This window comes from Paramisgurnus dabryanus, chromosome 19, assembly GCF_030506205.2.
Source record: "Paramisgurnus dabryanus chromosome 19, PD_genome_1.1, whole genome shotgun sequence".
Classification (NCBI taxonomy): Eukaryota; Metazoa; Chordata; class Actinopteri; order Cypriniformes; family Cobitidae; genus Paramisgurnus; species Paramisgurnus dabryanus.
Window position 1 is genome coordinate 8,382,548 of NC_133355.1, and position 16,475 is coordinate 8,399,022.

Below are 16,475 nucleotides of genomic sequence, written 5' to 3' on the forward strand. Positions count from 1 at the left end.
TTTCAAATTCATATTCATGTCCAGTTTTTTTTCTTATGTGGCAAGTAGCCGTGTAATAAGCGGGATAATGTAGAGGCAGCCGGTAGTTATTGGGAAATAAGCCCCTTCAGTGTGATACAAGACCCTCCGCTTCGCGTCGGGTCCTGATCACACTGTCGGGGCTTATTTCCCAATAACTACCGGCTGCCTCTACATTATCCCTTACAAGTGACCCTGGACAATAAAGATGAAATTTTGTAAACTTTGTTGAAGAAGCGTTAATAAACTCAGTATTTTGAGCTGCACACAAAGTCCTGTACTGTAGGCCGCCATTGTTGTTATGGTTGTCAGGTACTCGTGCATCCCAATAGACCGAACATAATATATGTATGTGCATGACGTCACTGATTTCACGATTTGCGTTTTTGTAATTTACTTAGAAACGATAATGCAGTCGTTTAAAAAAAAAACAATTTAGCTTTTTTAGTCACCTAAAATATTGTTGTCGTGTAAAGTACAGCCAAAACGCATAAAAGTATCTCAATTATGGTGGAAATGTTATCATGTTAACGTAACCATTAGTCTCAGTTGCTTATCCTGAAATCATTTAAGAAGAAAATAGAAACAAATAAGCAAATTTTGAAATACATAAAAAGTATGGAGCTGTAAAATGAATGTGTATTTTATAGGTAAAATAACCTGGATTTGGGAGAAATGCTTGAGTTCATATTGAAATCTTTAGTATTGACTTTGATTACAGACTATAAATCTAAGCTCAGTTTGTGACATCTCTTCTGACACTTTCTTGGAGACATTTGTGAGATTTATGAATCTTTTTCTCAAGGGAAATATCTGAGACACAGGAGACTTAAAGGTGCAATGTGGGACTTTTAGAAGGATTTCCTGACAGAAATGCAATATAATATACATAACTATATTATCAGCTGTGTATAAAGACCTTACACAATGAACTGTATTATTTTTTTTACCTTATTATGAGCCACTTTTATCTACATACACCACGGGTCCCCCTACATAGTTGCCGTTTCGCGCCGTCTTGACTCATGTTTCTACAGTAGTCCTAAACAGAAAAACTTTTTTATAGTGCGCGTTTTGTTACTACGTTGTCTCATGTTGTGTTCAGACCAGCCGTGGTAGAGGCTTCAAGCACGAGTGATTTCAATGTTAAGTCAATGTAAAGACACGTTGACGTCTGGAGGTCTCGTGGCGCCAATGAGGCGTTTAACGTGGCAGACGCGATTCCGGCCCATTTGTGCATCTAATTTGCGTCAATGGCGTGAATTGAGCGTTGCCACGACAAACACGCGAGTTGAAAAATTTTAACTTTGCTGGAAAAACCTGCCGCTTTAACCAATCAGGAGCTTGCTCTAGAAGTGACGTGATTACAGAAAGCAAGCGGAGTAACAGAATGATGCCAATTTCCAAGTGAATGTCTCAATGACTGGAATTTCACGCTCGAATAAAGCAAGTAAACCCAAAATGTTCAAGAAGCAAACTAGAAAATTGGACACATCACCCGCAGCTGGTGTGAACCCACTGTTAGACAATGACATGTTTGTCCTGTGGCGGCTTTTACAGTGTGAGTTTTATTGGATTTAGATAGGTTGTCCCCTAGAGGATTAAATGAGGACTTTGACATCCGTCCATTTCTCTTAAACATTAAAGATATGTTTAGATATGTACCTAGATTGTTTGTGGATATCAGTTGTATTTATGTACACAATTAAGTTGAGACTTAGAAGTTGAATAAATTTTTGTTACTGACTAAATTTATTCAGATGTATATTTGTGCATTTTGCATAGCTTTAGATGTTTGGTTTCTTCTATTTTATTTGAATTTTTCCCTTTTTTTTGTCTTTTGTTTTTCTAATTGGTTAATATCATTATTGTTATATTGTGACCATTGTATGATCATGTGACATTTGATTACTTGAAGGTTGTATTTTTTAATCTGAAGGTGAGAGGTCAAGGTTTTTGTATTTAACATATATTTAAATCCTTTCTGTATACCATCGATGTAAACTTTAAACTTATTTGGTCAACAATAAACTACTCAAAATCTCTTATCAACCACCTTGCAACCACCCTGAGCACCCTATAGCATAAAAGCAGTGAATTTTGCATGGGAAAACACCACTCACAACTTCTTTCGAAATGTATAAATCTAGTTTATTTTACATATCCTAAAGAAATTTAAAGAAACATCTGAGACAAATTTGATACTCTCATACGCTACAAAAGAGTAGCTACCGATCAATAAAATGTTGCTCTGGGTCATGGCTATGATGTATCTCTATAGCTGAATCATAGATTTATGGAGTTAAAAAGTTCAGGTTACAGTAGATCATTGTTCTGTACTTTACTGTATAAGATTGAACACTAGGGCTGGATTTTCCTGTTCTGTACCCTGAGGATGTGACAGAAGTGCAGAACTGTGAACTGTGAGGATACAGTACAGGTAAAGTAGTCAACAGTGTGATGAGGGTGCAGCAGAAAGTTTATCGTGTGGTTACTTGTCTGCTGACCGACTCCGTGGGCTCTATTTTAAATGCTCACGTCCGCTGAGATTTCAGCAAAAACGTAGGGCAGGAAAGCCAAAATAGTGATGGGAAAGTTCCCTTAGACGCAGCAGTATCTGTATGTGTGTATGCTTATGAATACATATGTGACCCTTCCTGTGAAATCCAGGTTGAAGTCTCATAATCTAATTATGAGAATAGGAACATCCATGATTGATTGATTTCATATTGATTTCAATCTTTGGCATGACCGTACTCAGTCAATATTTAATATATCAAGGTTATGTTCTTTACATTATGTAGGATGATTTTATGTAGAAAACAGTAAATCACAAAAAAAATTTTTAGCTAGGCAGGGTCGCTAGGTGTCCATTATTTAAAGCAACTTTCTGCATTTAATACCATTACATTTTACAGAATTGGCTTTGTATACATGGTGTCCATATGTGAACCAATCAGAACTCTCTAGTATTGAACATATTCAGCCTGAAACCACATCTCTTCTCACACATATTCTTCCTTCTTTCCTAAACTCTCCAGCATTCTCAGTTCCCCAGTCGGGAGAAAATTGTATTCCGCTGTATTGTGTGTGGGTGGTATAAGCACATAAATTCACTTATATGCACACACACACAAAATACATTAGGGCGAGGGCTGAAGATTTTCCTTTCCAAACCAATGACATCTTAATTCAGAACAGGGTTGTGGACACACAGCACAACACTAATCAGATAGTGACCGTATGGTTTCCTCCCACACACATTCGAACCGCACACTTAATCATATTCACTGACCAAACAGACATACAAATGATCCAACATTACAATACAGAAGAGCTTAACACACGAGGGAAGATATATCAATCATTCTAGCAGATGTACAGCTACAACATTTTACATCGACGTTTAGCAGATATGTGCACGTACAGATTGTGGGAGTATTATAGCACTGTTAATGAACAGCATACAACTCAGCTGAGAGAGAGAGCGTTGGAGAGAGAAAGAGAGAGAGAGAAAGAAAAAGAGAGAGAGGTTCGAATCTGGCCTGCAGATATGTTTAGGGTTTGTGGTCTTTAAGAATCTGCCTCCATCTCTAAAACAGTACCACACACACACACACACAATCTCCTTCCCCGTCGTTCCAAAGATTTTGAGGCTACCATGTTCAAGCACGTAAACTAAAGCCAGAAGAAACTCGTCAACATAGTCCATTTATGGACAGTTTGTCAATTGCAGCTGGTTCTGACCTACTTGAGAGCATGAAATAAGAACCTTCTTAAAACTTTGTTTCAAGTTTAAATATTTTTCACATGCGCTACAATACAGGCCTTGACGTTTTTGACATGGTGTGTAAAGAAAATGACGTTCCTCTCTCTTTGGATATAAAGTTGGATAGGGTACAATGTTTCGATGGATCGTTTGGTGGAAATAAGTCAAAACCTGCCTATGCTGTATTACATGAAAATTCCATATTTGAAAGTGAAATCGATACCGTCTGCTCCCACTGTGAACATATCAAGTTTGAGTTCCTCAAGGCCAGGTATAAAGATGAAGGGATGGGATGTGTACCGTGGTTCTCTCCATAATAATTAAAGTGTAACTTTGGATGTCATAAAACTTTGTACAGCCGACATTGCTTCAAGGCGTGCCGAGTTAAAAAGATGGATGTGATATGGACATATAATATTGAAATATTAAATACAACCCGTTGTTACATTTTCCCAATAAAATTTTTTTGAGGAAAACATTGCTTGGCGGTGCAGTGCTGCTATGGGTGGTTGCCAAGGTGTTGCTAAGCAGTTGCCAATTGCAGGCTTGAAATTAAAGTACACTTTAAAATGCAGGATTTTTTTCTGGTTCCAGCACACTCTAGGTTTAAACTAAGGGCGTCACGATTTCAATTTTACATCGAAATCGATCGAAATTAAGTCACAACCTCGAACTTTGAATAAAAAAAACAATGTTTAAACCATAGACTGTAAAAAATATGGACGTAGTGAAATTTTTTGTAGTTTATTGTAGTCAAAAGTTAATTGGGGCCTGCCATCGCCATCTTGGCAGCACGTCACTCCGCATTAAGCATTACAAAAATGGGCAAAAAGGCGAGACGTGGGTAAAGTTGAGGTGCCTGGTTGCTAAAACCACGCCATCGAGCTCAACGGTGTAGTGACAGCAAGTGGCAGTTTACCTGTCAATCAAGTGGCCACACCCTTAATTATGGATTAATTATTAACTTTAACCATGGGTTCACACCAGCCGAGTTTGAGGCGTCAAATTCGCGTGTACCGAGTCTAGTTTGCCGCTTGAACATTTTGAGTTTACTCGCATCATTTGCGCGTGAAAGTCGCTTGTGAAATTCTTGTCATTGAGACATTCACAGGGAAATTCGGGTCATGGGAGGGGCTTCTGCGACTCCGCTCGCTTCCTGTAATCATGTCACTATTAGAGCAAGCTCATGATTGGGTAATGCAGCGCCTTTTTCAGGCAAAGTTTACATTTTTCAAAATGCGCGTTTGCCGCGCCAACGCTCAATTCATGTGGAATCGCATGTAACGCGCCGCGCTAAACGCCTCATTCTCGCTGCGAGACCTCCAAGACGCGCGTCAAAGCGTCTTCACATTAACTTACCATTGAAATCACTCCCGCTTGACGCCTCTACCGCGGCTGGTGTGAACGCAGAAAGACTTAGAAAAAATGTATCCTTCTCACAGTTGTCATGAAGGGAAAAATTAGCTATATAGACCAAAAACACTTTTTGTACCAGACTGTAAACATATTTATTTCTGCTGTAAAGTTGATTGTTTTATTATATGAGTATGTGGGGATTGACTCCCTTTTGGAGCCAGCCTCTAGCGGCCAGTCGATGATTCGTCACTTCTATGTTGGTTTAAACTTGGTTTGAACTAACCCAAAAAATGGCCACTTTGACCCATCCATGGATTGAAACAACTCAGGCCAGCAAGCAATAGCTGTCATTTTAACGTCTAGGTTGACAATAGACCAGATAAAGTCATGCTATGAGTAACACACTTCTTACCAAAATAAACATGAATGTCGTTTTTGCCTAAAATAACTTGAGAGATGTATTCCATCGTGTAAGCAAAGTCAAGAGTGAATGCAAGGTTTATTTATTTCTCTTATTTCGTTTCCTTTTGGGCTATTTTTAGATGTCTCTTAATTTTTTTTCTAATTTTGCCTTTCTTTTGGACATTGGACGTCTTTTAAACGCAAAATTGCTTGCTGGGAGTATAATTTAATATAAACCCAACAGTTCTGTTTGCCAACATTTTACTTAACTATGGGCTGAACCAACCCAGCATTTTTGGGATATGTAGGGTATAAGACGAACAGCAAACTTGCTTTCACAATGGTGTGACAGGTGCCGCAGAAATACCAAGAGCAGAGGGGGGTTAAATTGTCTTAAGCAACCTCCAAAGCCTCATCTTAAAAACAATGACCCGAATTCTCCTCTACACAGTAAACAGATCAGAAAAGAAGTGTGCCTACAGAAAGACAGGGCACCTGTATGGTAATGCTGCATGTGGTTTAGTGTATTGTATTGTATGAAAGCCGATTGCTGTGTTGTGTGGGTGTGTACGCCTGTGAATGACCATTGAGAGGATTTAATAGATCTCTGAAGCTCTTCTTGAAGTGGAGAGGTAAAACAATGGTAATAGTTGTTGGCATGTGCTTGTTGTTTCGTGGGCTGAAGAGGGGTTGGCGAGATAAAGAAAAAAAACTACACCAGAGAAGGACAGAAGTTTGACATGTGCCGTCGAAGAGGTGGAGTTTTAAAATCGATTCTCTCCCCTCTGTGAAAGGGACGTCATTTGGGGGAAAGACCTTTAAAATGGATTTTCTGCCTCTTTAAAAAGAGTGGATGAGTCAAAAGGGGATGAAAGGACAGATGGAAGAAGGAAGCTGTAAAATTGATCTCCAACTTTTAAGTGATGTGTTGAAGGTGGAAAATAGAATGTGCCTTTCTTTATAAGGTCATTTCAATGGGTGACACAGTGAAAAACGAGACTCAGGGAATGTAATGATTGTGATGGGATTTATTCCTGAGTATAGATGGAGTTAATGCAAGAGCCTTTGAAATGTAAGGATGAGCTGGATTTGGCTGGTTTTCGAAAAGATATCTCTGACAAAATTTCATACCAGAATCATTACAGACAGCAGGAGAGGGAGTAAAAGGCCAATAGATGGATAATGAGAGACAGAAAGATAAACACTACTGTAAAAGATTATGGTAACCGCAGTTTCACAGTGTCAAGTGAAAACTGAAGCAATAAAACTCTCTACTTTTTGCTTTTTTAGATGAATAAACTAAAAAGCAGACAAAGAAAGAGTAATCGTGAAAGTGTGCCACTTTGCAGGGGATGGGGGGCAATAAAATGCAAAACTTCCTTTTAGGTAATAAGACAGAGGGGATGATAAATGTGAGTGTGGTTCTTACTGTAAACAGGAGATAAGTGTGATTATCCCTTCTGCTTTCTATCTTTTCTTCTGTCGAATAAAGTGAAAGTGTATCTATGTGACAGAAAGGCCATAAAATTGATTTAAACATTCTGCTTTGCCTGACAATTTCACCTAATTTTAGCTAATGAATTAGTGCTTAAACCAAACATTAGTCGGTCCTAAATATTGTAGTCTAAATATTTTATAAGCATCTTTTTATTTGTTCATACTGCCTATACTATCTGCAGTAAAGCTCCTACATGTGTTTACATGGATTATGGTTCAAAAACACATTATTTTCACATACCGTACATTATTGTTGCTCATCTATGCCCTGCCTCCGTGAAACATGTTGATTTTGTACAAAGCTTATCGATTTAAAAAGCGCAGTGTCCTATGATTGGCCAGCTAACCAGTACAATGTGATTGGCCTGAATACCTCTGTCGTCAGCCTGAAATGTGACGCTCCTTACCGTATTTGAAGATTATCTCCCAATGCAATACTGACAGGATTAACATCATCTTTACTATTTTCAGGGTTCCCACACCTTAGTTAACTTTAAATTCTAGGACCTTTCAAGGACTTTCCAGGTCCAATACCCTCAAATTTAAGGACTAAATGTAGGGACACATTTCAAGTGAGAGCAAGGTTACATCGTGTTACCTTTTAAGATACATTGTTACAGTTCCCTTTCAAGGGAACTCACGCTGCGTCACTGCGGTGACACTTTGGGGACGCCTCCAGGGGTAAGTGCGTCTGAATGTGTATATCAAATTCAACCAATGGTGAGGCTTGATGACAAAGGGTGACGTGGAAGTCAGGAAGTATATCACTATCTGAAATATTGTCAAAGACGGCGTTAAAGGGATGCAGGAAGTATGGCAAGGGAGACGCAGCGTCTCATTCCCTTCTCAGGGAACAACAGTTACATACGTAACCCGAAACGTTTTCATGTGTCAAACACAACTATGCAAAAAAGCATTTTGGTATGAATCAACGTTTGCATACAGAAGATATAAGCATTTAAAGTGAACAGTTTAGCATGTGTGCTTAAAAGAGAGATTAAAACTGGAGACGATAACTTGCAACATTGTTTACTTTCAGATTTGTAACTTTGCATATCGTTAACATGTACTGACACACACTTACACACCAAAGAATGTGTAAAATCGTGAACTGGAAAATAGGTAACCTTTTTAAACCTTCAGACAAGGCTTTGACCAATCCAAAGTTTGCCAACTTTCCTTCTCTTGTTGCATAAACGAAAGTCACATCAGGAAACTACATTAGAATGACATCTAATGCATTATTTATTTTTTAAAAGTATTAAGAAATGGAGTATCAAGTTCCAAGTTACTGAATGTTCATTCAAATTTAAACAAATCGACACTTTCTCCAGCAGTTTTTCAGAAACTGCTTATGCCTGCATGATCCCTTGTTTTATCTTAAATTTAATCAGAAGTTAATGCTGTGTGATATAACAGCAGGAAAGCAAGGATGGAGGACAGGATGGTACAGTTCATTTTCCAATCAGTGGAAGTGTGCCAGATGGAGGGGTTGACCAGGAGAGTGATGGATGGAGGCTGTAAAATGTATTTCTTCTCCTGAGTAGTGAAGCGCACTGAATGGTGAAGTGTGCCGGTATGGATGAGAAAAGGATGGACACTGAGGTGAAAGGGAGGGGCAATGTCCATTAAAGTGCTTTTTATTAGTACACACCAGAACCCACAGAGCAACAGACATCAGTTGATCACTCCATAATGGATGCAGACCACACACGCACAGTAAACTAACAACTGAAGTGACCTCTCAAGTGTTTATTTGAAGAGTTTGGTTCCAAAACGAGATAAACTCTTCATTTGCAAGTTTATTTCACCTAGTGAGACCTACCAAGCAAAGTCTTTATGCAGCATGCTACGTCTAAGAACATTAAGGCTATAAACATAAGCGATCATATATTGGCTTCAGCTATGGGCAATCTAATCAGATTTGAGAAACAGAACTAGAACCCTTCTTGCTTCTTTGCAATATTTTCCACATAAAAGATCTAATCCACATTTTCTTAAAGCAACATTGCAAACAAGATTACCAACATCAAAGACAAACATTTCTATTTTAGTTCATAATTAGATCAGTGCCACTTTGAAAGCGTTAGGCTCATTACCGTGTAAAACTGGGTATGCAGAAGGTCCGTGCATACAGTAAGCAAAAGCAACACACTGGAATCGTATTGGTAAGAGTGGGTGAGTTTGGTTGTCATCATGACAGAAAAATGCCTCTTGATTCCATCATGACATCATTCGTACGATTTTTGAGGGAAGTGCAAGTGATTTGTATTTCGCCTAATTACAGTACAGATCCGGTGTCAGTGGTGGATGTTTGTGGTTCTGTCCCAAACTACCAATAACTGCTCAAAATGACTCAAGCCCTTGCATTTGGATGCTGCCTGTTTATACTCCCATGGTATAAAGACATTTTCTAGTTAAAAAGTAATAAAAAACCCACAAATCTGTATCAGAACAGTTCCTCTTGCTCGATTGGTAGAGCATTGCGTTGGTAAATTAAAGGCCAAGGGTTTGAACACAAATATTGATAAAAAATGTAAAATAAATTTTATGTAGATTGAATGTACAGTCGAGACGGACAGTACTTAAGTATTTTTACTTTGTACATAAAAGTACATTTTTAAGTATTCGTATTTTATCAGTGTTTTTCTTTGAAAACATACATCCAAAGCGTATTCTCATAATTTTTACTCCACTACATTTCATAATTTCAAGTTTTTGGTTTATATTTAATATTTAAGTACATTAAACATCTCAGGGCTCCAGACTAACTTTTTTCACTAGGAGCACAGTGGCCCCCAACTGAAAATTTTAGGGGCACAGCCAGAAAATTTAGGGGCACACACCGTAAATCAACATGCTAACCAAATATTCACATTTCTACTAATTTCCAATGTATTACTAATAAATACTTTGATGATAGATGCAGAAAGTACAATGTGATGTTTCAAATTCAGTGTAACATCACAAAAAAAGTCAAATTTACTGGTCGCACATGTGCACTGGGTGTAAAATTCAGTGGCACACTCTCAAATTTTGGTGGCAAAATGCCACCAATTAGTGGCAGTCTGGAGCCCTGCATCTATTTTTTTACTTTTATTTAAATAAAAAGTACCTTTGTACTTTTACTCAAGAAAAGTAAAATTACACAATTTTTATGTAATTTGGTATTAAATAAATTTTAATATGCAATATAAAAGGAATACACAGTATGATTCTATGCTTTAGAATGTAATGAACATTTTTTAGTAAAGTAAAGACATTTTTTTCCCAAGATAAATACTCTGATAAAGCACAGATGCTTGGAAAATTTACTTAAAATACTCAAGTAGTGTCCGCCTCTGTGTACAAATAAGAAAATGTCCATGTACAGTGTACATGATGCAATTTTTGTCATCAGATCAGTGCTCACATACTGTAAGCATGCCACCATTTATTTTAAACCCTGCTTACATTGTATGTATAGTTTGCACATGCACGTACAGGATTTTAGTGTCTAGCCCATGCTCATGTGTTGAATGTCTGGGTACATAAATCAAATAAACTACTTTGCAAGGCTGTGCACTTGACTGTATGCATACATGGGGGCCATATAGCACCACTATAGCACCAATTATGGTTCTACATGGCACTATGTGGTTCTACACAGGTGCTTCACCGGTGCTATATGGCACTAAAAACGGTTCTTCTATGATTACGAGCAAAGAACCACTTTTGGTGCTATATTGCACCATTTTTTTTTAGAGTGTACATGTAAAAAACAGACTATACTCTATAGGGCTTTAGTCTCTTTTTATAATACCATAATTCATAATATAAATGTACTGTACACTATGAAAAGTGAAAGATCTAAAAAAAAATTACTGCAATTCGTGACACTTAAAATATTTACGTTTTATGAACTTAAAATGTCTCGCTCTAAGGTGAAAACGTTACCAAAAAATGGGAAATGGGAACCGTTATTGTTAAGATTGTAGCCTAGAACTCTATTTGGCTCTCTCAAAGTGTGCCAAAGCTATTTCTGAGAGCTAAACACTTTTGCTCTAGATTTTGAAACTCACTGTATACAGTGTACCAAACATTGTTTTTGTAAAAGTTGCCACTGTCAGTAAATCATGTTTTGTGGTCCAGGGGAAACAGATCAAATGTATGTCAGTGAAGGTCTGTGCTTCACAGTGACGGACCTCTGATTCTGTGCTATTAAAAAAAAAACATTGACAGTTTTTCCCCTGAATTGGAGGACGAAGGTTTTGGCACTTTAGACAGCCCTGTGTGGATGAACAGAGAGCACGGATGGTGTGTATGTCTGTGTGTGTGTGTGTGCGTGTGTTTGGGTTAATGAGAACACCAAGTTGTTGAGCGATGCAGTAAGGAACATACCCACTTATTTCTGACATCTGGCCCCTGGAGCTACAAGATGTGTGTGTCTGTGTGCGCCTGCACTAAAAAACATAATAAAGGATTTTTTATTAAGTAAAAAATGCCAAAAGTTTCCTGTGAGGGTTAGGTTTTTGGGTTGGGTTAGAGGAAAGGGACAAAATTTACAGTTTGCAGTATAAATGTCATTATGTCCCTGTAAACCAGGTGTGTGTGCACACGCATATTACAACAGCGTTTGGGAACTGCTATAATTTTAGATGGGCTGTTGGCATTGTGCTGTTTTTTCGGGGAAAGCTGACATTGTGTCTGCCCGGGTGGTCTGGCCTCTGTTTAATTTGTCTGTGTGACGCAACAATTGTGGCTCTTTATGTGTCCACAATGACCGTTGGATAAGGTTGTCTCCCTGGCCACTTCCTCCGAGTTTTACTTTATTGCTGCTATCAGCAAGATATCTGAGGTATTGACTCTCTTTCCAGAGATGGACGAAATTAGCTGTGATATTAGGATTTTTTCCTACATTGTGACAATGTAATGTAATGTCAAAACCATACGTTCTCTGGTCACATTTGGGAGACTATTAGTGCTTTTTCATTGGATAGTTCTGCCCGGTACAGTGCAGTACAGCTCACTTTTGGTGGGTTTTGCACTGTGTACCCGATATATTTTTAGTACGACCTCGGTTGAGGTTTTAAGTGAGCCATACTGATACTAAAATGTGGTACCGCACCAGGCTGTACTATCCAATGGAAAGCACCATAAATGAACAAACTTGAGATCTTTTTGGGAATGCCACCAATTTTAACTTGTAGGCCAGCCAGAAGAAAAAAAACTTGTGCAATGTTGACTACTGGCAAGAGGAAAGCTAAAAATGGCTCCAGTCCATAATAAGGACAGCAGAGGATCTGTGTAGTTCAGGATTACGGTCACATGCTGTCAGACATAAGTTCATCCCTGGGCAAGGTTTAAATTAGTCTAATTAACGAACACTCTTGGATTTAATACTACACTGTCTGGACAATAATCACAACAATCCAGACAATCCACACATGGCAACTTGTATTTTAGACTCACATAATACAAAGAGAAACAATCTAGACACTCACAATAGGAGTTGCAGTCTAACTAAAAGTTTTGTCATTATTTGTTTGGCTTGGCGTGGGTGTAACTAGTCCTTTTGTATTGTTGTTTCCTCTGCAACTAGTTGTTCAGATAGCAAAAAGGGCAAAAGTTTCAGTTTGCTTTAGTGTCATGTCACAGGACGAGATGGTCTGTTTTGTGTGGAGGAGAGGGGCTATACTTTGATGTTGACCGAAAATAAAGATTTTACATCAAATTTTGTCAAAAGAATTTTGAGCAAAGTTTCCAAGAAGGTTCTTATTAAGACTTTTCAGTAAGAGAGCTAAAGGTCACTGCTGACATTGATTACCTTGCTGAATACCTTTTATAGTTCAGCCCTTTTCACACAGAGATTGCGAAAAATACACAGAAAATGAATCCAGGACTTGATTAGATTTTTGGTTCATTCACACTGCCAATAGACGCGTCCTCGCGTGGGGTGATGCAAATGTTTTTCGATGCGAAAACATGCGCTATTTGCCTCAAACGCGTCTTCGCCCAAGTTGAAAATATTCAAGAGCGAAAAATTAGCATGACACGAAGTTAAATCCAACGAGTAATTTAGAGCGAATAACGCAATGCCCTGCATTTGGTGTGTACGTACCATAACACTAATGCCAGGCGACAATGGTTTAAAAATCTGAAAATATAAAAAATAAATCTGAAAACAATAGTATAACCAATACTTAAAGTGACATCCTAACGCAAACACCAAATCTTACCCTAAACTAAAGCGACAATGTTTTGAAAATAGGAAAAAGCAGTTGAGTTAGTAACCAATACATGACGATGACACACAAACAGAAATTCATGATATTATCACGAAAAAATGCTGAAATTCGTGACAGTATCACGAAAAAGAATAAAAAAAAATGAAGTGACTATAGGTATGTAATTTCATGAGACTGGGTAGCGTAATGCGCTGTTCTGTAATGCTGGTGAATGATCTCAGCTTCAGCGCGGATAGTCACAAGCTCCCTGATCGACATTTCTCGACGCGAATGATACGCATGTCAATCTCGTGTCAAATAACTGAACCATAACTTCTGGTTGCGATGACACGCTCACTACGGCACGCCCATTACAGCACTGTTTCTGCGTCTCATTCACACAGAATGCTTTCCGGTTATGTTACCGCAATGTTACTAGCGATCCCAGAACATTTACGGGACGTGTTTGTGTTCACACAGAAGCCTCTCTGCCAATGTTACAGAAGTTTTCTGGGACCAAAGTGCTGTGTGAATGAGGTTTAAGAAACTTAGACCTACTTTTTGAAAATAAGGTCATTTTTCTTTCTAGTTTCCTGTCTTTATACATACGATTTTATTTCAAGTTTGTTTTCTTGTGATATATCATATAGAGAGCATATCTACATACTGAGTGTACATAATGTACACATCACATAAAAATATACGCATACAGCGTACACTGTGAGAAAACTATGTGATCTGTGCTAAAGTTTGTGCCATTTGTGTCAGTTTCTGAACATGTAATTTGTGGTATGGTTGCCACAGCATTTGTTTCACTGCCCTGTCCCTTCTATCTAAGATAAATGTGAGCAGTGCACAACAGAGAAGGAGAAAGATGGAAAGCAAATATCCGTTTCTTGTAACATTTTAAGAAATGTTCAACTTTATGCTGCCAAGACCAGGACAAGGCTCAAGAAATAAACATGTTACAAGGAGCTCTGTTCCAAAAACTATACTACACAGACAGCATCCCTACTCATAAAGGAAACCTTGTAAGTGACCGTTTGGGGTTGCTATACATAGGTGGTCTTTATATTTAACCATTTGTATTGGTTATATTCAGTACAGCATTATTATAATCAACACATAATTCTTGGTGTTTTTCACTAAGATTACTGCAATGCATTCTGGTATTGCCTACTCCACATGGGTTACAGTTGATGTTGTCTTAGACGTTTGCCAAAACAAGGTATTTCAGATGGTGCTGTTGACTTTTTGGAGCTGCTTGCATGTCAGGAACCCACCTGTGCTGTCAAGGCTGCTTTCTAGGTTGTGAAATAGAGCTAATAGGTTTGTTTTTCAGCATAGAGGAAAGCCCAGCCTCGCATAGATTTTTAAATCAACAAATCTGACTAATTATGAGCTGGGCTTTTAGTTGATTTGCGTAATCGCTGTTGCGTAAATGCAGAATAGGAAATGGTCTGTTGTGATGAGCATATAATATCATACTGTCTGATCCTGTTCTGTCTGGCTTACCTGTTAAGACTTACAGCTGTTGCAGACTGTGTATCATACCTGCCGTTCAAAACCAAAACTGGATCGACCCGGAATGTTAGGGATGGTTCTTGAATCACAACATCCTGATGGAGTATGTGTCATACCTGTAAAGGTGAAAATGAGTGTGTGTCATACCTGTATATCTGAATAAGAGCAATGAGCAAAGTAAAGAGTGTTGTGCAATACAAAAATTGGATGGGATCCATGAAAGCTGCATATCTGGATATATGCTGGCTGGTTAGTGGGTATGGGCAATATGGGGCATGAACATTTTGGTGGAAATTTAAAACGATAGTCATGTCAACTATTCAAATGTCAAAACTTAAAATAGTGTGTTGAAATAAATTGCAAAACCAAGTTGTTTTAATTTTTACAGTGAAGAACTCTATTACAGTTCTCTACTACAGATTTAGTACAAATAAGATAGAACTTAAAATGTATTGTAAACCTAAAGGTGTGCCAGTTATTTTAATATATACAATTGCCCGTTTGGTTTTTATTTGGCACATAAAATTTAAATTAAACTTAAAATTAATTTGAAATTAATTTATTATAAAAGTGAAGCTGCTGGCTCTGTGATCGCCCCTGGTGGCTGGCTGCAATACAAGTCATAAACCCCGCCCTCTCCATGCGAACGAACGGGACTGTGCTCTAATTTTAAAAAAAATTTACACTTCCAATAAAATTTTCTGAAAGATGGTTTTGGTCCTTTAAGGTAGTTGTTATTAGGGATCAACCGATATGGATTTTTTAAGTGCCGATGCCGATACAGATTTTTGTTTCATCAGCCTTAGCCGATGACCGATACAGGCTGCCGATTTTCTTGAGCCAATATTTGAAGCCGATACCTCTTTTGCTCATTCAATTTACATTATAAAAATGACACGATGATGCCAAATGTTACAAGTCTCAATTTAAAAAAGTAACATTTAATGAACTTATTTAACAAATAGTAAAAACAGGTGAGGGTGCTATGGAACCATGAACTGCACTCTCCACAATGAAGAGGAACTATCAGCAAAGGATATTGATTTCTAGCACTTTACTACTACAAATATATATAGAGTTGGAAATAAAAACACAATCTGTCCAGCTATGATCAGCTGTTAGTCCGAGCTTTTGATGTCACATGACCTTTAGACACAACACTCTGTCTGTAAATAATGCCGGAAAAATCAGCGAAGACATCAGCCACGCATTGGTCGATGCCGATACACATAAAACTCACAGAAATAGCCCCGATATCGGCCGGCCGATATATCGTTCTTTCACTAGTTGTTATCACGCTGATATATATTCAATTGGTCATTTTTGTGTTAAGTTTCATTTTAGCTAGTAATTTGATGCTATATAAACTAGGGCTGGGACAATTAATCACGTTTCTCATTAAAAATATCTGTCTGAAATCAATTCTGTATCGCAAGACTTCGATTTTGTGTTTCATGCGCAGCTCGTGCGTGAACTATTCCATTTTGGTCAGTAGGAAGTACATATCAATCTAAAATCATTATGAGTCTGAGTCGTTTATAACGTGCATTTAATAAACCAATGCTAGTTAAACAAAATCATTCAAAAAATTCATTATTATCATGAAATACCTGAAACAATTTGAACAACAGCGATGTAAATATGCTTATAGACATTTCCTGGAATCGCATTTGTAATGGTACTTCTTCTGCGGCACAAATTTT